General features: G+C 49.8%; 1 protein-coding gene across 6 annotated transcripts in view; it reads left to right on the forward strand.

Moving 5' to 3' along the window:
• Positions 1–300: 300 nt before the first annotated feature.
• The window catches only part of CLMN (calmin), a 129,548-nt gene continuing 108,340 nt past the window's right edge, over positions 301–21,508 (forward strand). For 5 of the 6 annotated variants that reach the window (XR_650074.4, XR_650075.4, XM_009212202.3 and 2 more), the window contains exon 1: positions 301–478. The gene's annotated coding sequence lies outside the window, so the exon portion shown is untranslated. Of the gene's footprint in view, positions 479–17,962; positions 20,871–21,508 lie in introns of those variants that run through there. The other variant, XM_017961507.3, reaches the window with a different exon arrangement.

Here is a 21,508-nt window from a genome sequence, read left to right on the forward strand (position 1 = left end):
TCCTGGGCATGCAATCTGGGGCCAGGACCCGCCCTCCTCCGCCAGTTTGCCGACAATCCAACCAAACGACACCCAGGAAAGAAAAAAAACAAAAACTGGCCAGCCTGGCCCAGCCGCCACGCCCCTGCACCCGCCCGCCCCGCCCTCGCCCCCAGGGGATTGCCCGCACGGGAGTGAGCGCGAGCCCGGCGCCCCGCACCCGCCGCCCCGCGCTCAGCTCTTCTGTCCCCTTGGCCGGGGCGGCCTGTTCACGCCGCCCGCCCGCCCGCGCCCCGCCCGCCGCCGCAGCTCCATCCCACCCGGCCGCCCTCGCCGGGTGCGTACTCGCGCGCCACGCCCACTCAGGCTCTCCGCGCCGCCGCGCCATAGAGGCTGGGCGCTCCGCCTGCGCTTCATGGCTGCCACACCAGGTGGGACTGCTTTCAGGCGCGGGAGCTCATCGGGCAGATCAGCGACATCCGAGTGCAGAACCTGCAAGGTAACGCAGCCCAGGCTCGCCCCGGGATCGCCCGGCCGGGCGCTCGGGGAGCCCGGGGCGCAGCTGAACGCCGCTCCACGCGCCGCCCGCTCGCCGGCCGCCCCTGGATTGTTCCTGTCACTTGCCTTGGGGTGAGAGGCTGGGGTTGGACGCCCGCCCCCAAGCCCCAGGGCGGCCAGCTCCGGCCAGATTTACAGTTGCCCAGGGGGTGGGGCGCCACACGTGTGTGCGTTAGGGAGAGGAGCTCTCATTTTGTGGGGGTCTGCACCCCCTCCAGCCACCCATGCGGAGTTTGGAGGGTTTGTACGTGGAACAGTGGGGGCGGTGGCCCAGGTCAGGGAGGGGAGGAGACAGTGCGACTCTGTGTGTGTGTGTGTGTGTGTGTGTGTGTGTGTAGGTTCCGCGCACTTCCGTGCTGAGCCAAAAGGGGTGAATGAGTGGGCGGTGCTTCAGGGGGGTGATTTGGGGAGAGGGTGCCAGGGGTGCGGATCGGATCGGCGGGGTCAGTCAAGCACCCAACTCCAGCGGCCTCTTTGAGCACAGGAGCTGCACCTCTCCCACACAGGATCAGGACTCCAAATGGGGAGAGGGCAAGAGCCCCCCCACCCCTCCGACCCCGCCTGGGCACAGGACATTGGGACCAAGGCGTCTACCTGGGAGGTAGCTGAGAAGAGGTGAAAAAGAAACTCCAGTGGTGGAGAGTGGCTGGGGGTGGCGGTGCCACACATGAAGTGTGTTTCTCTTTCAAAAGAATTTATTCAATGTGGAAACTTAGAAAGCACACAAATATTTGAAGGAAAAAAGTCACCCATAATCTCCCCCCCACAACCTACCCACCCAAAAGAGAGCTGCTATTCATGGAGCTGTATCTCCAGCTTCTTTTTTTTTTTTTTTCATGTGTGAACTTTGCAGAACTAGACAAAACACCACTTCTGGCCCTTCTTCACCCACATTGACCCGTGCAGGTGAAGTTTCTGTAGCTGCTTCCCCTGCAGGCTTGGGTTTCTAGAGAGTTCAAGATTAGGAGTGGCTAGGAGCTGGGAGGCCTGGGCAGAGAGGCGATGGGGCTGTGGGTGCCCTCCCCCAGCGAGGGCAGCGACTTTACTGTTGGAGGGCAGGGAGCCCCAGCTGCTGGGGGATGGCCAAGCAGTCAAGTTTAAACATTACACCTGATTAAATGCTTCCTGGGAGCCTAGGTGGATCTGTCCCGTCCCTAGGTTGGGCAAGGACTGTGCTGGCAGAGGTGACCTCAAAAGGAGTGAGGAACCTCCTGGGGTGGACACTGGAAACTGAGTTTGCTCTGTGCCCGTCTGATCTCTTCTGGCTGTGATTTGTGTTAGAGGAGGGGGCTTGGGCTGGGTTGTTGAAAGTGATCTCTTTTGATAATAAGCCAAGTGCCTGGATCCTGTTGCCTGAGAAGAACTGACATCCTCTTTGGGGGTGGGCATTAGTGTCTACTGAGATGCGGTCTTGTTTGGACTGTCAGGGTGTGTGTGTACCTGTCTTTCTTAGGCAATCATTGAGTGTTTAATAAGCACATACTAACCAATGCTTGGTGTAACAAGTTCCTGCATTCCTCTAGGATTAGCTCCTGGTTTAGAGAAGATTGACTGTTGTGAAGAGATGCCCCGCAATATGAGCATTAGGTTACAACCAGAACAGTGGGAGAAGGTTTCACAGAATAGGGACAATTTGAGATGGGTCCTGGAGGTTGGGTAGGAGTTCACTGAGTAGGCTCCTCTCCCTCAGCTCCCAGTGAACTGTCCTCACTTTTAGGCAAATGTCAGTTACAATTTAAGCATCAACAGGCTTTGCCATTAAAAAAATAAACTTTTAAATTTATGTACATGTTTAAATGTGCACTTATTCTTAAGTTCAAGAAAGCTTTATGTCTGGGTACATCTAGGTAACAACCACCCAGATCAAGGTGTAGATTTCCAGTAACCTAGATGATGGTTTCATCTTCTTTCCCAGCCAGTAACACTGCCCCTGACCACCAAGGGAACTAGCTTGATCTTCATTACTGAACATTAGTTTTGCCGCTAGAACCTGATATACAATTGGATCATACAGTGTGTACTACGGCCTTTTTTTTTTTTTTTCTTCAGCATTGTGCTGGTGTTATTCTTCTGTGCTCTCGCCTGTGTCTGGACCTCCTTTTCTTGCTGAGTGCTATTCCATGGTATGGATGCACCACCGCTTGATGATCCATTCACCTGTTGAGGGTCCTTTGGGTTGTGTGCATTTTGGGGCTATTATGAATGAATGAAGCTGTCTGTGTCTTTGGGGGGCATTAGCACTGTAGAGTTACCGTGTCGGACTTTGTGCTTTGCTTAGCATTGCTGAGAAGAGGCTGGGAATGGAGTGGGGGCAGGCATCTGTCTTCTCTTGATTTTTCCCTTGGTTAGTCTCTTGACCGAATGCTTAATAGGCGTTTTCTCTCCTTGCTCCTGTGGTACTCAGGAAGTCTCAGCCAAAGGGCCGAGTCCAGAAGGTGCTCCACGCCGAGCTTAGAGCATCTGCCATAACTGGCTGTCGGATGTCAGCTGGCCCCAGATGTGCCTGGATGATTGGCTTTGGGGGCCACCAGCAGGGGCCTTGTTCTTCTGAACTCAGTGCAGGGGATAGTCAAGTTAAGGGGGGCAGGAGGAGTCCAGGCAGAGGGGCTGCCATTGAAGCTGTGTGCCTGCTTACAGCACAGGTAGTTGCAGTTGTTGTGGCGATGGAAGGAGGGCTACCGTGGGATCTTATGGATCTGTAATCATAGGGATTGAGAAGGATTCCCGGCCTCCATCTGCAGGCAGCAGCTGCTGTCAGGGTCAGGCATTCCTGATTCTTTTCAGAAAGCTTTGACTCCCTTGGGGCCCTGGGATGGGGTGATCCTGGGGTCATTAATGAGGGGTAGCCCTGAGGTTACAGCCTCTGGGATATTGCATTTCAGGGAAGAATAGTTTCATAATAGAGCTGTATGTTTCCATATATCCATATGTTTAAGTTGACTTGGATGTATCGTGGCCTCTGCTCACTTGCTCATCCGAGGCTTTTATCTCTCACGCTGAACAGTGGGATTCTGAAATCCATGCAATATGATTGTGATGTCATAGATCCTCCCCCAAAAAACATTGGAATGAAGATTTCCAGACCTGTCTTTGGAGGTCAGGGTGAGCTGGGCAGAGTGGTGGCCCCTCCCAAGAGGCCTGCCACTCACCTTCCTGTGTCTGAGCAGATGCAGTTCTCGTGGATATGTTCACATGCGTAGCTCAAAAAGACCTTTGTCAAGGAGGAGCCCTCTGGCAGAGCATGGACATGTCCCTCTGGGCAGACTGCCTGTGCCACCCTCACAGGGTCCCTTGCAAGGAAACGGGGGTGGTCCAAACTGTTGACCTTTTTGGAGAGGAGAAGGTAGAATTGCAGGATGCTGGCAGCCTCTGCCAGGTGGTCCCCGCTTCCTTGGAGCCATGTGGGAAGGCAGGGACATATTTTCTAGAATTGACGTTAGAGGTGGTGAGTTAATAGGTCTGTGTGTTAATTCCCTGCCTGGCTGTTGGCTACAAGGGCTCCGGTGTCCTTCCAAAGACAAGCTACTCCGGCTGCCCCCCTCCCTGTTTGCCTGAACCTCGGGGTCCAGCTCAGTATTCCACCAGTTCTGGGGATCACTGTACTGTTGGACAAAAAGGGGTGTCAGGCCAGGATTTAAAGAAGACTCCATTCATGTGGGAAGCCTGCACCACCCGAGAAACCCACAGCCCTTCTCTGAGCAGTTTAGCACATGTGTGTCGAGCACGTAGCATCTTGCAGACATTGGGGAATGAAAGCTGGTTCTAGTCTCTGCTTCTCAGGAGCGTGAAACTGTCCTGGGCACCCAGCCAGACTGGAGCTTGAATTTTCTGATTCTAGCAGTGCAGAGGTCAGTTCTGCTTTGGGCCATCCCCTGTCGTTCTGGTACTTTTGGGATTTGGTGCTGTAATTCTTGACCTGGACTTCGAAGGCCAAGCAGAAACTTGACTGCGTAGGTTCTGGGTTGCACAGTGCAGAAGGGAGAGAAATTATTGGAATCCCCTCAAGGCAGGCTCAGAGGCAGGGCAGGGCCCGCGTTTTCAGAAGGATCAGCCCCGGCCCATGTGGCCCACTTTCTCCTTTTGTTCCACTGGCTCAGGCCCAGGCGCAGGTGTTCCTCATGCGAGCTTGGACTCCGCAGTGACTGACTTCTTTACTGCTTTCCACCCACCACCCGGCCACTCCAGCATGTTGTTGCTGAAGCCACCGGTAGGTTTTGTGACCTACAGCAGAGCTTCCCAACCCCGTGAGCTAAGGGCAACACAGCTCTTTGGTCCACCCCAGGACAAACAGTATCATGGTCCCATGTCACCGTGAGAAAAAGGCTGGGTTGCACTGGCTTACAGGATGAAGTCCAAGCCCCTTGACCTGCTGTTCAAGGTCACCTGTGGCCTGGCTCAGGATGCCACGCCAACCTTCTCTCCCTTAACTCCCCAGCACTTCCTGCCCCCACAGCCTGCCCCTCCAGTTCCTTATCACCCCATCTTTACCTCCCTATCTTTAGACCTTCCTTTCACACAGCAGTGGAGCATGCAGCGGTGGGATGGGATGCCGCCGTGGTCACTGTTATCCAGCAGCCAGAGAAGGGATGGAGCCAAGTGGGGACTGTTCCGGTTCCCACCTCCGCCAGCTCTTAGAGGGCACAGCAAGTGCACTGAAGGTTTCTATATAAAAACTCAAAGAAAACCAAATGCACAGGTTTCCTGTCAAGGAACTGCCTGCCAGGGCACTACCCCTGGGGCTGTGTGCTTGGTTCTAAGGGATGAATCATCATGTAGAAAGTGTCTTTCTGGCTGTGGCTGGGGTCAGACCACGGGCTTTGAGTTCATTCCTGGTTACAGGCAAAAGGCCGTGTTCTAGTGCGGGCTCCATCCCTATCTCATGGTGTGGATTTTTCCCGAGGGGCCTTTCCAGGTGGAGCATTGTGCAGCTGGGGAAGCCACAGCCAAGACTCAGAGGCTGAAGGCCTGAGCCCGGGTCCTGGCTTTGTCACGAACTTGTTGTGAGATTCTGGAAAATCTCTCTCCCTTGCTGTTCCTTAGTTTCCTCATTTGCAAAATGAGAGGGTTGGTTTATCTGGGGCTCAAATCCACCCCTGGGAAGGTGGTCAAGGAGTGGCGGGCCTGGGCAGGTGCCCACCTAAAGCCATCTGCATTCCATCCCCTGGCATGCGTGAGTGATGGCTGGTGTGTGACTCTGGGCTCTGCTAAGCGCTGCTGGCTGCATCCTTGATTCTTTTCACTGTGGAGTGCTGGAGATTCACTTCCACCAAGTGTCCCGGGTAGAAAATGCTGCATTTCATAAGCTTTGCTATACAAGTACACATGGTAAATGATGTCCATTCTTGGCTTGTCCTTGGCTGTCAAGTTGAAGTTACCTAGGGAGGTTTAGTGGCCAGCCGGCAATCAGGACAAACAAAGGGCTCCGGACTCCACCCATGCATGTTTGTACCAAGGAACAAGAGTGTTCAGGGGCCAGGTCAAACAGAAGCCCATCTCGCAAATGGCTTTTCAGCAGGGAGAGAGAAGCCCTCAGTCCAGTTGGCAGGAGACCGAGGAAGAGGTTTCGCCACTGAATCACGTGTCAGTAGCCACGACTTTGCATCAGAGCAGTCCAGAGCTACCTGCTGGCCCTACGGCCTCGTGAGAGAGGCGGCTGTCTTACCAGATCGACAGCTCTGGGGAAGCAACCGTTTGCCCAAGAGGCCCAGATTTCATCAACTGCCCTCCCTGACCTGTGGAACACTCTGGCATTTAATTTTTCACTGGAATAGCTGAGGCTCTGAACAAAGTCCCTCTGCCCAACAAGCCATAGATCACATCTGCCCTATGTCTGAGGGGAAGAGAGAAAAATAAAGTAATTGTCTTTTCTGTGATTGAACCATTAAAAGTGAACTCCCCATTCCCATGGAAACCTTTTTGTAAATTTTTTTTTTCTTTCCCCGTGCCTCTTTTTTTTTTTGTTTAAACAGTGGTAGATTGCGTTAGTCACAGAAGGAATTAGAGGCAGCATCAGAAATCATAAGTGCAGCATCAAAAAACCTTGAACTTTTTCTTTCTTTCTAGGTCTTCTTTTCCTACTTTCCTACTTTCTTTCTATCAGAGTAGGGATTTGCAAATCATGGCCCACAGGCCAAATCTGGCCCGCAGCCTCTTTTTGTGAATAAAGTTTTATTGGCACATAGCCACACCCATTTATTTGCATATTGCCTATGGCTGCTTTTGCTGGACAAGGGAACAGCTGAGTAGTTGAGGCAAAGAAGTACCCACAAAACCAAAACTATGTATCATCCAGCCCAGTGTAGAAAAAGAGGAAGATAGAAATGGAGAAAGTGTTAGTAAAATGCTCTCAGCAAAAGAAAAGGGGTATGTGTATGTGTGTTTTTTATTTTTATTTTTATTTTTGAGACAGAGTTTTACTCTTGTCACCCAGGCTGGAGTGCAATGGCACGATCTTGACTCACTGCAACCTCCGCCTCTTGGGTTCAAGCAATTCTTCTGCTTCAGCATCTTGAGTAGCTGGGATTACAGGCATGCGCCACCATGCCCGGCTAATTTTTGTATTATTAGTAGAGACGGGGTTTCACCATGTCGGCCAGGCTGGTCTCGAACTCCTGACCTCAGGTGATCCACCCGCCTCGGCCTCCCAAAGTACTGGGATTACAGGTGTGTCACTGCACCAGGCCGTGTATGTGTATTTTTTGTGTGTATCTCTGTGTGTGTGTGTGTCAGAGATGTTTTTGCTTAAGTCAGTTGCTCTGCCTTGTAACAGCAGCCCAGGATGAAAACCATCAAGATGCCCCCACATCCCAGAACTCAGGCGTTGTCTTGGAACCGCGGCCACGTGCCTCCCACACTTGCCTGGTCATTGTTATCCCACGTGTGATTCTATCCAGAAGAAAACCCCAACATCTGTGGTACAAGGGATCACTCTTCTTTCCAGCAGCAAGATGTGAATATAGTGGCCTAGGAGGCTGGAATCAGGTTGGTGGGGTGAGGCCAGAGTAGGAAATGTGTCCTTGTCCGCAAGTATCAGGCTGCTATGCAGAATACGGCAATCTGGAAGACTTCCTGTAGGAAGTTAGGAACTGTATTTTCTAAACCTAGACCCAGGGCACGTGATCTGGTGATGACAGCAGGGAATGCTTGTTGTATGTGTGACAGCCCAACCTTCTCCAAAGGGTGCCTTTCTGCCTGGGGTACATTTTGAACCTGCTTTAGAAATGGGCTTACCCACTCAAAGCCTGGTCCTTTGATCAAATAACAGTTGTCGAGTCCTCCTGAAATTCTGGGAGCTTGGGATGGAGGGATGGGTGAATGGGACACGCTAGGAGTTCTCAGTACAGAGAGGACAGGGGTATGGTGAGGTTGAGATCAGCGTGTAGGAACTGTGGGGTCCTGCAGGAGTGTAGGGTGGAGAGGGAGGCCCATTCCCGCCTTGAGGGGGATATTTGCACAGCTGGACGGCCCTGTAGGTTTCTCTGTAAGTTTGGTGGAGAACAGGATAGTAGCAACAGGCCTGAGCTGAGAGTGTACAGACCGGGGCTCTGGTCACGGGGCTGCCACCACCTGACCACAGAACCCCGGGGAGGCTTCCTGACAGAAGGCAGGAGAGTGGGACTCAGGGGAAGGAAGAGGCCCGCGTGAGTCACGGACTGTCTACCCAGGAGGCCAGAGAACGTGGTGATGTCATGTCACAGTGGTTGCCTGTATGTTCTGTATCCCTGGGATGAAGAAGGTGGCAGAAGATGGGGCACAGAGGAGAATCTGTCCCATAAACCCACTGGGTAGGGGAGCTTGTTTTGGGGGGTCATGGGGTCAGGGAGAGTCCCAGCAAGCTCCTCAGCGGGATGGAAGCCAGGGTTGGGTCAGGGAATGCAGGATGGTGCGTCCCAGATGGGCCCATGCAGTTGACCTTCACCTTTTATTTCTGTTCCTCTTTTTATTTGGTTCCCTTGTGTTCTACTGCTTCTTGGAGATTGTGGTCCAGTGTCCCCAAAGCACAGAAAAAGCAAGGAGGATTTGGGGAATTTACAGAAGTCCTGGGGTCATTTTGGTGTTGACCAGAACTACTTTCAGCTCCTGCAGAGCTGCAGACCTCCGGTTCTAACTGCAAGGACCCCAGGGCTCCGATGGTGGAGGCACGCCCCACCCCTGCTTTCCTCTCCTAGGGGGTTCTCCATGCAGCCAGGAGCCTTTGCGATATTTATATCCCTCTCCTTTTTAAAACTATTTTTAATCCTCTATGGTATGACATACTTAAAAGCAGTGTTCTGAGCCCTTCCAGCTGAGAACTGGGGCGGCAGGTGGGGAGGGGGCTCGGAGGTGACCTGCCAATCTGGTGGTGGAGGAACCTGAACCTTCAGATAGCACTGTTCACGTGCCCCGTCCCTTGCCTGCCGTGTCCCATCACTCCTGGCCCTGAATATCTGTCACACTTGGGCCTTCCCATGTTTGCCTCCTTTGCACACATTCTCCTTGTTAATTGCCACGACCACTGTCTACCCTACCTCCAGTGCCCCTGTCCTGCTCCGGCCCTGCAACCTGAAGACATTTCTTGCACCCGGTCCATCTCTCCGCCAGGGCTCTTTGCCCTTGGGCAGAAGCACTGCTCTGTGCCCTGCCCCCATCTCTCCTGGCCTTCCTTGAGGGAGCTGGGCCACAGCTGCACCCAGGTGTCTTCCAGGTTCGCCCATAGGCCATGCCCTTTCCCCTTGCTCTGCCTTTGTCCACACAGTCCTTTCTGCAGAGAATGACTGTGACCATGCCCAGAACAGCCTCTTTGGGCCCTGTCTGTGCCCTCCTGGGCAGAACTCACAGTCCTGGGGTCTGGACTCCCAGGGGCTTCACAAATGCCCTCTGAGCCCGCCTCTGAGTGGAACCCTGAGTGGAGTGTGTGCATCTTTGTCCTGCCAGCCCCTAACATGAAGCAGGTCTTCAGAACCGTTATAGGCTGGACAATGCCCCCCCCTGCAAGATGTCCACATCCTAATCCCCCAAACGGGTGAATATGTCCTCTTCCTTGGTAAAAGGGACTTGGCAGATGTGATTAAGTGAAGGATCTTGAGATAAGGAGATTATCTTGGATTATCCAAGTGGACCCAACTAATTACAAGCCTCCTTCTAAGAAGGAAGCAGGAGGGTCAGAGAGAGAGGGAGAGAGGAGATGTGATCATGGAAGCAGAGTTGAGAGCGGTGCTGCTGCAGGATGGGGCCAGGAGCCAAGGAACGCAGGGGCCTTGTGTTAGGCTGTTTTTGCATTGCTCTAAAGGAATACCTGAGGCTGGGTAATTTACAAAGAAAAGAAGTTTAATTGGCTCACGGTTCTGCATGCTGTTCAGGAAGTGTGGTGCCAGCATCTGCTTCTGGGGAGGCCTCAGGAAGCTTTCAGTCATGGCAGAAGGGAAGGGGAGCCAGTGCAGGGCCCACCTCCAACACTGTGGATCACATTTCAACCTGAGATTTGGAGGGGACACACACCCAAACCATATCAGGCCTCTACAAGCCAGAAGAGGGAACACCTGGATTCCCCTTTAGAATCTCCAGAAGGAACACAGCCTTGCCTGTAACCTTGGTTTTAGCTGGTAAAACCCATTCAGACATCTGACCTTCAGAACTAGAAGAGAATATATTTGTGTTGTTTTCAGCCACTAAGCGTATGGTAATCTGTCACAGCAGCCATGGGAATCTCATACACAAATAAATAACAAACGGCTGTCAAGCCTTCTCTGCTTCCGTAGAATAGACACATTGGGGAGATATTTGCACAGCTGGACTGCCCTGTAGGTTTCTCTGCGAGTTTGGTGGAGACCAGGGTGGGGGCAGCAAGCTTTAGCTGAGAGTGCACAGACCAGGGCTGTGGTCACAGGGCTGCCACCACCTGGCTGGAGAACTCGGGGAGGCTTCCTGACAAAGGGTAGGAGTGGGCTTTAAGAGGAAGGGAGAGGCCAGCGTGAGCCAACAAACTCTTTACCCAGGAGACCGGAGAAGGTGGTGGCGTTGTGTCATGGTAGTCTCTCATCTATGCCCTGTGGCCCTGGGACAAAGAGGGTGGCATCATAGTGTCCTCTAGTTGCATACACTGTTGTGTGGATTCTGGGACTGGACATGTTCTGGCAGCAGTAGCATCTCTATTCTAATCCTTGTGTTCTTTTGGAGTGGAGATACATGAACCCTGGAAATGCCGTTACCCTAGAGCAAGCTGAGTCCTGGTTGTGTTGGGTAAGCAATCTTCTACTTGATGTGAAATATGTTTGTTTAGAAAACAAGAGAGCATCATTAAAATACGGTTCTATAGACAGTTTCCAAGTTTTCATTTTATTACATCACATATTGAAAGTCCCAGGCTAGACATGTAAGCTACAAGGGACTTCAACTGCCAAATAATGGGGAAAAAAGTCGTAATCCTACCTCACTGTTTCAGTGCTGTTGAATGATGTCATCTGTGTTTCCAACCTCCCTGGCCTCCCTCTCCCTCCTTGGCTGAACACGGGATTAGCCCCACAATTTTCATGGCCTCAGTTCCATTGTTGTCTCCTGGTAGGTTTGTGAAACCAGTAATGATCATGGATAACCACACTTCCCATTTTTTTTCTTCTGTTTCTACTTGTTTTTATAAAACAAGTATGAAATGCAATCAGACATTCCAGTAATATTCCAAATATATGGCTGTGCGGCTGAAAAAGCTCCCCCATGCGTGCGCACGGCTTCTTCCTTGTCAGATCACACTGGGGGAGTTGCAACCTGAGTTACAGAAGACAGTCTGTGGTATTGTTGTTGTTGCAATATGTATAATATATAGTGCATGCTGTATGAAAATCAATTAAGTCAGGGACTGTCTTTATTGGTTATAGGGCACTGATGTGATCATGCGGAGTGTGTGCGAGGAGGGAGTTGGTAGGCTGGGGAGAGGTGACCACAGTGCAGGTCCCTGTGCCACGTCCTTGGAAGAACTCTCATGGTGGGCATTATTATCAGCCCCGAGAACTAAGGCTGAGTGAGATTGTCACAGGTTCCAAGCCATTGAGTTAATAAATGGTAGAACCAAGAATCAGAGGTAAGCCTGGGAAGGTGGAGTCAGGCAGGGGCTGGGTAGTAAGATGAGATTTGAATGTGGGGACATGGGGAGAGACTTGACCATCATTAGATTAAGGACCAGGTGGTGCTCGAGAGGGCAATTGACTTACTTGGAGCCCAGAAAGAAAACTGCACCCCAGCTAAAGGATGTTGGGCAAGATGTCAACCAGCCTTGCTGCTGAGCCTTATCAGAGTCTGTTCAGTGGCCCAGCTGGTTCTGTTTAGAGTCATTTACACACCAGGTTTCTTGAACTAACAAAATAAAGGCTGACTTCTTGACTGTAGGTTTCTGCCTGATGATTCCCCGGGGTGGATCTCAAAAGAGTGGAGATAGGGATGCCGTCTGAAGAAATTGAGGAGATGAAATTCTCATAACCTTGAATGATGGCAGAAGTGAGCAGAGGCAGCCATGGGAACCACCCTCTCGTCCCCATGTTGTGTTATGGCGACGGCAGATGATAAAGCAGAGCCATCTCCATTATGTCGTTTAACGCTGATGTGACCCTCTAGGGCCCCTGCTTCACAGATGCAGACTCCAAGGTCAGAGGGGCTCAGTGGCTTTGCCCTGTTCTCAGCGAGTGAGCAGCAGACGTGAGGTTTCACAGCACGCTGTGGTATCTCCAGGTATTTGCTGCAGTGCCCTAGACTCACCAGGCCTTTCTGGAGGCCAGTCTACAAAGGCTACTTACTGTCCTTTCGTGTACACAAGTGTGGAGCTCTCTCTTGGAGAGGTGACCTGGCCTGTGAGCTTAACTGTGATCTAAAACAAACCAAACGTGTTACCCCCCGATTCAAAGCCAAGGGCCTTGGGCGCTGAAAGCAGGAAGTTGCCCTGGCAATGGCCTGTATTGAATTCCCAGGAGTTCCATGGTCGAGGGCCATGAAATGGCATGTGATGGCTGACCCGTGGGAGACAGAGATGTCACAATGCCATGAGGTCAGTGAGGGGCTGCAAGTGGGCGAGGAAAGGAAGAGGAATAGCGGGAATCAGATAAGTGCTGTAGTCCTAGGTTGAGGCTGTGTAGGGGAGGCACTGCTACACTTGAATTTGTTGTTAGTGATGGTTTGCCCGGGTAGACCAGAAGCCCTATTGGGTCAGGTGCTGGAGTCTGCCCTGGCCACCCCTGTGACCCAGGCTTAGAGAGTGCTCAGTTTATATTGTTGAATGCATGAATGTGGAATCAAAGGGAGAGTGTGGATGCTGGGTTTGGCAGAGCTGGGTTTGAGACTGTTTTCAGTATTGACTGGCTGTGGGTAGCTGTGAGCCCGACCCTGTCTTTTTGGTGGAAAGAGATGATAACCCCAACTTCTCCTGGTTGCTAGAACATTCAGTGAGGTCACATGTCTTCATCAATGCCTGTTTCCCCATTCCTTTGCCCTTCCTTTAAGGTTTCTATGGAAAACAGTGACACCCCAGCCCCCTTCCCTGGAGGATATGGCCTGCATTGTTTTTTAAGCTGATGATTTTAGTATTTTCTTCCATGTCTCTAAATAACATGCATGTATTGCTTCATCTTGATTTTTTGGTTCTCAGCTCTGGTTTCTTTCTGTAGAAGGTGAGGATGTAGGACTCCTCTTTACCTCCTTTAACCTCAAATCTGCCCCCTCTCTCAACTTCCTAACGTATTTTCATCATAATTTTGGTAAGATCAGTAATTGGGGTTTACAGTGTCAGTAGCAGGTCAGTGCTCTTCAGAGCTTAGTTGTGTAGTTAATGATGGTCACTTTTCCTTAACTGATCTGCTTTTTGTTTTCTTTGGAATTAAATATTGTCTGCTGTTGCTGTTGGTGGTGGGGTGTGGCTTATTAATTCATCTGAAACTCTCTTACTATTCTAGATCTCTTTAAGTTGTTTGGGTGCATCAGGTAAAGTGTCTCATTTATCTCTTCTCTTTTTTTGTTTGAGATGGAGTCTAGCTCTGTCGCCCAGGTGTGATCACTGTCTCTGTGCAGTGGTGTGATCTCGGCTCACTGCAACCTCCGCCTCTTGGGTTCAAGTGATTCTCCTGCCTCAGCGCCACTTCCCAAGTAGCTGGGATTACAGGCGTGCACCACCACGCCCAGCTAATTTTTTTGTATTTTTAGCAGCGATGGGGTTTCACTCTGTAGGCCAGGCTGGTCTTGAACTCCTGACCTCAAATAATCTGCCTGCCTCTGCTTCCCAAAGTGTTGAGATTACAGGTGTGAGCCAACATGCCTGGCTAGTTCTCTCTTCTTGAGCAAGTCTGGGGCCTCTGACTTTCTTCAGTCTGAACTTGTGCTGTCCTCCACACTTGGGGCCCAGCTGTCACCTGGACTGCCTGTCACTGTCACCTGTGGTCCCCCCTCGCTTCTCTCCTGAGTCAGATCTCCAGCTTCGTGCCTTTCTCTGACGGCTTCACTCCTTGAATATAGGAGCACATCCTTCCTGAGAGAGAGTGCCTGGGTGGTAGATTCTCTGAGAATTTGCGCATGGGAAAATGAACTTATTCTCTATTTCTTGATTGCTACATTAGCTGGGCATCAAATTCCAGGTTGGAAATGATTTTCTTTCAGTGTATTGAAGTGTTCCTGGCTCCACTGTCTGCCTGCTTCTAGGGTAGCTATAGAGAAGCATGAAGTCATCTCTAATCCTCTGTGTGCGTCCTGCTTCATGCTGTCTGGAGACTCACAGGAGCCTTGGTTTGTCCCCAGCAACCTGAGACTTCAAGGTGACCTGCCTTGGTGTTGGTCTCTTTTCATCCATTATGCTGTGCCCTTAGTGAGACCTTTCTGGAAACTATCCTTCAGTTCTGGGAAATTTTATTGGACAATCCATTATGATTTCTGCTTCTTGGTTTTCTGACCTTCTAGAACTCCTCTTACTTGGATATCAGTCCTCATGGGCTGATCCTCCAATTCTCTTACTTTTTCTATTTTTTAATCCCTTTTACTTTTTGTTCTGCTTTCTGGGAGATGCCATCAATTTTACATTCCGTATTTTAACCTATCACGTTTTTAATTTGCGAGAACTCTCTCTTATTCTTCAAAGAAGCCTCTTGTTCATGACTGCAGTATCTTCTCTTACACGCCGAGGATGGTCATGATGGACGGGGCTGGGGTGGAGCTTTGAGAGGTGGCTCACACAGCGCTCAATGGCATGGAGCCAAATGGCTAGTTGGGAATCCTGGCTCTGCCACTTACTAGGTTTATGATTTTGGACAAGTTATTTAACCTCTCTCTTTTTCAAAGGCCTCATCTGTACAACGGGAAGAATAATACTGATGTCTGCTTTGGGAGCTGCGCTAATTGCATGAGTTACTAGAGGTGAAGGTCTTAGAGAGGGCCCAGCGCACACTGGATGTGATGGACCTGTGCACCCCTTCTCTTGGCTTCGCCTGATCTGAAGCTTTCGTGTTAGAGGACTTCTTTCTTTAGCTACCTCATAGTCCTTGGTTGCTTTCTCCTATTTAAGAGTTGGGGACTAATAAGCATTCTGCAGGTTCTGAGCACATGGGTGTCCTTCCTGACTGGAAGCTTCTCCCATAGGTCCCTACTGGACTGTTTCATGGGGACCCTCATGCCAGTATCTTTAGGTCTTTCCTCCCGGGCTGCTTGGACTCCCCACGGAAGGGTCTTACAGTCTCCTATCTGGAGGGTCAAGACCAGGCTGCTGGGGGTGAGGAGTCAGGGGCTTGGGAGCTGCAAGAAGGAAGTGTGCTTGGGAGGCATTGGTCCTCTGTATGTAGTATGTATAAAATCACTTAATCTGCCTGTTGCACAGATTGCACAACAATCTGTACAATCAGTACAATCGTACTATACAGATTGTACAGTACAATTTGCATTGAGATCTTCTCAGTTTTTTTCAGCCTCTTTAGAGAATAAACTTCCAGTCCTGTGCCTGATGGGGGAGGGACAGTCACCCAGCTGGGAGACATGGGGGAGGGACACACGGATCCAGCTGGTTCTTTCGTCTCATCCTCTTAGTGCATCCCTGCACTTTAACCCCATTTCCAGAGATACCTGCCACCACTAATTCCCAACCATTTGGGACTTCTGGGTTGTACATTGGCTTGATTTTTATCCTTCCTTGATGTCACTGAGCATGTAGATTCCTTTTTTTTTTTTTTTTTTCTTTTAAGACAGGGTTTCTCTCTGTCACCCAGGCTGCAGGCTGGAGTGCAGTGGCGCCATAATGGCAAACTGCAGCCTTGAACTCCTGGTCTCAATCAAACGTCCTGCCTCAGTCTCCCAAGTAGCTGAGACCACAGGCGCACACCACCATGCCTAATTTTGTTAATTTTTTGTAGAGACAAAGTCTCACTGTGTTGCCCAGGTTGGCATCAAACTCCCGGGCTCAAGTGATCCTCCCGCCTTGGACCCCCGATGTGCTGAGATTACAGGTGTGAGCCACCACGTCTGGCTGAAGATGTAGATTTCTTTGAATTTGCCAAATCCGTGACCACTGGTCCTTCTTGCTACTCCCTAGAATTGTGTTGCTGTCTCCCCTTCTTCCGTTCTTGCCATTGTTGAGGGTTTATTATCTACATAATGCATACATAAAACAAAATTCCTTTCCTCTAGGTTTCAATAAAGTTGGGAGATGGACTGAAATTAGAAGCCCAGTTGGGTCCGTCCTCGTCTCTGAGAAATCTCTCCCTTCTTTTCCAAGCATCTCAGAACAGCCAGATGGGAGGCTGGCAAATGGATGCTGCCATCGTCCTAGCTTTGGAGATTCCAAGTCTGCAGATCCCTACTGGCTATGTTCATTTCATTTTGACCATTTCCCAGGCTGCAGCTGAATACTGGTTACCAGGAGAAATCGGGGGATTGCAGAGGAGGCACTGGTCACACCTAATGGCTATTTTCTCAGCCACACCCTTTGGTTCATCCGTGGTTGAGATCCCAAGGCATGAGGGTTGGGGGTCCATATGGGGTGCAGCTGCAGAGGTGGAGGACATTCTCTAGTGAACTCCCTGCCAAGGTCCACCCCGGCCTCTAATCACCCATCAGTGGGCTGAAAGCTCTTTTGAGCTTGGCCTGGCAGGGGTCAGCGTGGGGTTAATTTGACACCCCACTCACCTTCGTGCACTTGTTGTGATTGCTGCTGTTTTAAAGCTGCAGCCGCTGCTGCACGTGGGGTGCGGTGCACTGGCCCCTTGGGAGAGAAAAGCCACGCCACTGAGGGAATGCGTTATTTGGTAGAACATGCATTGTTTGGTGTTGGAGCCCTGCCTGTTTTTATAAAACCTCCTCAAGCCCAAAGCCACAGGCTACCTGAGGGAGAACTGGCTGGTGCCAAATTTTTTAAGTGAAGCTTTTCTTCATGGCACGATTAAAAGTTATCCTGCTTGAGCCTCTATCAGATACTGACTTGACTTGATCTTCTACATTTTTGAGTGGTTGGGATCACCCGGAACTGGGAGCACTGTGGAAACACTCTTTAGAGACTCCAGTAAAGAACAAATCACTGCCTTGCCCTCCAGCACCACTGAAATGATGCCTGTTCATCCTGCAGCCCTTATCTAGTAAACATAGTTGATCAATAAGAACACAGCCAGAGAAAGGACAGCCTGCCTGGCCTGTGGTGAAGAGAGAAAGTGTTTGAAGCCAGGCCCAGATTTCAATTTTAGCTTCTCCGCTTTACAGCTGCAGTGCTTTAACCAAATGATGGGTCCTTGTGGTGTGTTGGTCTCTTCTATCTGTAATGTGACTTGAACAAATAGTCAAGCCCTCCCAGGGTTGTCTGGGGGACTCAGTGAAATCATGAGTGTTAAAAATGCCCAGTACTAGTAAAGGCTTTTTTGAATGAACTTTTGTTTTTTTTCCTTTATTTAAAGTAAAAGAGGAATGTGTTTGCTTTGGTGGTCAATCTCATTAATTGTTTTAAAATATTACCCAGATGTTGAAATGATAATACTTTGGATATAGATGTATATATATAGTGAAAATCAATTTTCCCTGTTTCTTTTGACTTTATATATAACAGGGCTACTGGAAAATGTAACGTTATATGTGTGGCTCATGTTATATTTCAGTTAATCTGGACTAGGTCTAGGTTAACCCCTTCCTTCCTCCCTCCTTCCCTCCCTACCTCCCTCCTTCCCTGCTTCCTTCTTTCCTTCCTTCCTCTTTCTTTTTTTTTTTTTTTTGAGACAAAGTCACTCTGTTGCCCAGGCTGGAGTGCAGTGTCGCGATCTCGGCTCACTGCAACCTCTGCCTCCCGGGTTCAAACGATTCTCCTGCCTCAGCCTCCTGAGTAGCTGGGATTACAGGTGCACACCACCATGCCCCACTGATTTTTTTTCATATTTTTAGTAGAAATGGGGTTTCACTGTGTTGCCCAGGCTAGTCTCAAACTCCTAACTTCAAGTGATCCACCTGCTTCCTTTCTTTTTTCGAGATGGGGTCTTGCCCTGTTGTCCAGGCTGGAGTTCAGTGGCACGACCATAGCTCAGTGTTGTCGTGGCCCAACTGAATGAGGTGAATGAATTGGTCACTTAGTCAATCTGTTGGGGTTGTGCTGGGGCATGTCAGATTTGGTGTCTGTACTCAGGGACAGACACACAGCAGCAGTTGACAAGTACTAAGTGAATTGTCTGGTTAGAGGTCTGGAATTTTTTGGAGATGGGAGAGATGATTGGGGTTGAGTGATCCAGGAAAGTTTCCTATAGAAGGACTTTGTGTTGGGTGGAGGCTCAGGTAGGTGGGGCTTGGTGGGGATGGCCTCTAGGTGAGTGAGGAGGTTGGTATGAGCCAGCATGCAAGGGCAGGAATGTGCTGGGTGTTCAGGAAGGTGACCGGTCCATCCTGGGTGGGCAGCGGACCTGGGGATGAGGGAGTAGGGCTCCTCATTAATAATGATGTGACCTTTTGGACTCATTTTCCCCTGCAGCCATTTCACCCTGTGGACATGGCCTAGGCTGGCTTGAGGCCAGCATCCCTCAATGTGTGAGTGTGGGGTGGCCACTCGGCTTTTGGAGCAGGATGGTCCTCTGTGAGTGGGATGTTCCACACATGGCAGGAGGTTTTAACATCCTTGAGTGAGTCCACAAAATGCCAGTCATGTGGCAGTCAAAATTTCCCCCAGCATTTCCACCTGGTAGTGGTACTGCCCATTTGAGAGCTGGTAGGGTAATAGGCAAATGAAGGGGGAGCTGTGTTTCTCCAAAGAGCTGTCTCCACTCTCGGACACACAAGAGTTATGGGAACTACGTGTGCCTTCACTCAAAAGACTCTTTGATATGAAGCTTCAGCTTCAGGGCCCTTGGAAAATCAATAGTTGATGTAATAGCTCTTCTGTGAATTGTGTCCATTATAACCAGATACTCTCCAGTTGTGGGAAAAATCCAACAAAATGACACCATAGTGCATGACCCTTTTGGAAAGTTACTTCATGGAAAATTACCGAATGCATCAGGTGCAGATGCTGCAAATTTTATTTCTATTTTCCAAAATATTGCCGATTTTCAAGTCAAACCAACCAGAGCTCTTCTGATTCCCGAGTTAACTTCATGCAACAGCAACCTCCTACAAATATTTACTGAGCGTCTGCTTGGTTCCAGGCTTTTCCCCAGGCACTGGGGATACAGAAGTGAGGAGAACAGACCTAGTCTCTGCTCCATGGCAGGGACTCAGTCCCCCCGGTCTCATCAGGATATAGTGATGGCTGTGATGGCAGATTACAGGGAGAGTGTCTAACAAAGGGACCCTGCATTACGTTTTATGGAAGGCTGTTCAGAGAAGGTCGTGTTTTTAAGTTGAAATGAGAAGAATACATGGGAGTTAGCCAAATGGGAGGGGGAGGAATATTCCTTGCAGAGGAAACAACTCACCCAGAAGCTGAGGTGGGCAGCGGCGTGGCTCATGGACATGCTCTATTGCCCTGAGCTAACAAGGTTTCCATTAGAGGTCTCCTTTGATCTGGAGTACCGAATACACAGAGCCCTTGCGCCCTGCCAGGTGAGGATGGTCACATCTTTGCCATTGGAGGCAGGTTCTGGATTTCTTCCATTCAGTGAAGCAATGGACTGGGGCGTTATCAGAGAGTCCAAAAGGTCTGTGATTTGCTTCTTTAAAAACAGGCTCAGCTCCAAAGAGGTTCCACAGGTTGGCTCTGACACCAGCCCACAGAGTTGGGGTGACTTTTGTTTTACTCATCTATGTGCTTTGGGGGGCAGCAGGCCACTAGGGCTCTAGCACGCTGTGGTTGTGTCCTCTACTCTCCCCATGGCTGTCTCTCCCATTTCTTTTTCCTGCCTCTGTCTTTGCCCCCTGCTGTCTGGTGGGCAGATCTGCCTGGACTAGGACAGGGCATCATTTTTCTGGGTTGGGGATAATTAAAATGCTAAAAAGAAAAAAGGTGATGGGAATATATTCACTACCTATATCATCATCATCATCGTGTTTCCATTTATTGAACATCTACTATGTGCCAAGACCCCTGTTGGGTATTTTATATTTATTTCTCACAACTATATGGTAAGAGAATTATCTCCACTTTCAGGTGGGAAATTGAAGCTCAGAAAGGCCAAATACAAAGTCCATAGGCGCACAGCTAGTTAGTGGCAGGGTCAGAATTTGGCCTTGGATCGTTCTCACTCTTCGACCTGTGCTCTTTCCACTAAGCCACACCAATTCACCACCGAAATTGAGTATGGCTCTGTGAATGACAAGCATGTGGATTCTTGTTCAGTCCTCCATTTCAACCTCAGTTTCTTCTGTGTAAACCGAGGAACCTTAGACCTCCGCTGTCCACGATGGTAGGAGCCAGTCACGTGTGGCTATGGAGGAACCCTGTTCAGTCCAGATTGAGATGTGCTTTAAGTATGAAACATACATGAAATTTGATGATGTCATATGAAGCAAGAATGCAAAACATCTCATTAACTGTTTTAAAATGTTACCTAAATGTGGAAATGATAGTGCTTTGGATATAGTCAGTTACATGAAATACATTGTTGAAATCAATTTCCCATTTCATTTGACTTTCTATAATAGGGCTACTCGAACTCCTGGGCTCAGGCGATGCTCCTGTGTCAGCCTCCTAAGTCACTGGGATTACAGGTGTGAGTTCCCACACCCAGAGTATAATTTCTAAGAAACCTTTTAAATTCTCATGCTTAGGATTCTCTTCTTCCTTAATCATGTAGTGTGTTTGAGCTCTTAACCTTTTTCTGAATTACTTGCCCCATTTTATCCCTGACATTCTGCAGTGGGACTCCTACCCTTGACTCCTACTTGACCCTTGACTCCATTGGAGGAAAGAAACTGACCTGTTCTAACATCACCTGAACAAGGTATTTCACCTTTCTGAGTCTCAGAAGCACCATGTATAAAATGGGGTTGGACAACCACCTCCTTATGACATTATTAAGATAACAGGGTGTGGGTTGGGCACAGTGGTTCAGGCCTGTAATCTCAGCACTTTAGGAGGTTGAGGCAGGTGGATCACCTGAAGTCAGGAGTTCGAGACTAGCCTGGCCAACATGATGAAACCCTGTCTCTACTAATAATACAAAAATTAGCTAGGCGTGGTAGTGTGCACCTGTAATCCCAGCTACTCAGGAGGCTGAGGCGAGAGAATCGCTTGAACCTGGGAGTTGGAGGTTGCAGTGAGCCGAGATTGCACCATTGCACTCCAGCCTGGGCAACAAGAGCGAAACTCCATCTCAAAAAAAAACCAAAAACAACATAATAGGGTGTGCATAGAGCCTGAACTATGTGCCAAGACTCCTGTTGGGTTTTCCTGTTTGGTTTTCACAACTGTATGAACAGGGAATGATCTCCACTTTTCAGATGGACCTAGTAGGAAGTCCCCTGTTCCGCATTCTGTAGCCGACATGGGCCCCTCTCATGATGGTCAGCAATTGTGTGTGGCATAGTCTCTGCCATCAGTGATGTTCATCTCTTATTAGCAAAGTCCCTTAGTGGTGAC

Source organism: Papio anubis, chromosome 7 (assembly GCF_008728515.1).
Source record: "Papio anubis isolate 15944 chromosome 7, Panubis1.0, whole genome shotgun sequence".
In the NCBI taxonomy this organism is placed as follows: Eukaryota; Metazoa; Chordata; class Mammalia; order Primates; family Cercopithecidae; genus Papio; species Papio anubis.